At 32.8% G+C, this 1,063-nt stretch overlaps 1 pseudogene; it reads right to left on the reverse strand.

Annotated features, from left to right (window-relative positions):
- LOC107487311 (uncharacterized) overlaps positions 1-27 on the reverse strand; it is a 1,930-nt pseudogene extending 1,903 nt beyond the window's left edge.
- Positions 28-1,063: the final 1,036 nt, after the last annotated feature.

Raw genomic sequence — 1,063 nt, forward strand, 5'->3', positions numbered from 1 at the left:
AAGAATATGCTTTACTATATCCGCCATGTACGGTTTTTGGTATTTGTGTGCGATGTGAGCAAATGGGGTTTGGTTTTAAAGAGAATTTGAATATGTGATAGTGATAGTGAGGTTCTTAATGGAATATGAACAAGTCTCTGCTTTGGAATTCAACTTTGTCCTCTGTTTTGCGTGGAAGAGTCTGTGTTGATGGCAATGAAAGAATGAGATTGGGTGATTGTGTTTTTTACAAGGTCAAACACGGTTTCTTTCTCTCTTCAATGTTATTAGTTATTAGTTATTACACTATCTATCTCTTTAAAAACCTCCTCTTAACTGCAATAACCACCTTCAATTCTCATATTTTCTTTTTATTCTTTTAATAATTAATTATTTAACCTACCCCACCAAAGGATTCATCACCTTCCAATTATCTTTTTTCTCTCGCCTTCTACCAAAATCAACACACAGCCACATGGTACAAGAATGCACTTTTCTTATTTTCTCTTTTTTTTTTAGTAGGTTGTCTTTTTTTATGATTGGAGTTCATTTCGGGATGCTTGATGTTCACATGCTATGCTTTAGTGTTTTTGTTGTCACTATCACATATTTCGATTTGCCATTTTTAGATAGCTGAAGCGGTAAGTTTGGTTTTATTCAAGGATTAACCTCAATCCATTATGACATATAAGGGCCTACGTGAAAATCACCCTCGAGAGGATGCTTGCTTTAGCTGAATAATATCTTTAGGAAATCCTAGTTAGGTGAAGATATGTAGTGGAAAAAATAAAATCTTGAAAGTGACTTAGTTTCACTTGCTTAGTTATGTTACATACAGTTCTATTGAAACCTTTTTTTACTCTCTTACGACAATGCAATTAAACCATCCAAAAATTTGAAATTTTCTTGTTACAAAATTCGGTAAATTTTGGTTTGCCATATTATTTTTTGGTATTTATTATACATTGATCAAGGACCTCTTTCACTGAAGTCAACATTTTCACGGTGGTCTGAATTAGTGAATTACACCGAGTCAAGTATGATTTGGTCACTATGTAATAAATTTTATTAACAATCCCCAATT

This window comes from Arachis duranensis, chromosome 5, assembly GCF_000817695.3.
Source record: "Arachis duranensis cultivar V14167 chromosome 5, aradu.V14167.gnm2.J7QH, whole genome shotgun sequence".
NCBI lineage: Eukaryota > Viridiplantae > Streptophyta > Magnoliopsida > Fabales > Fabaceae > Arachis > Arachis duranensis.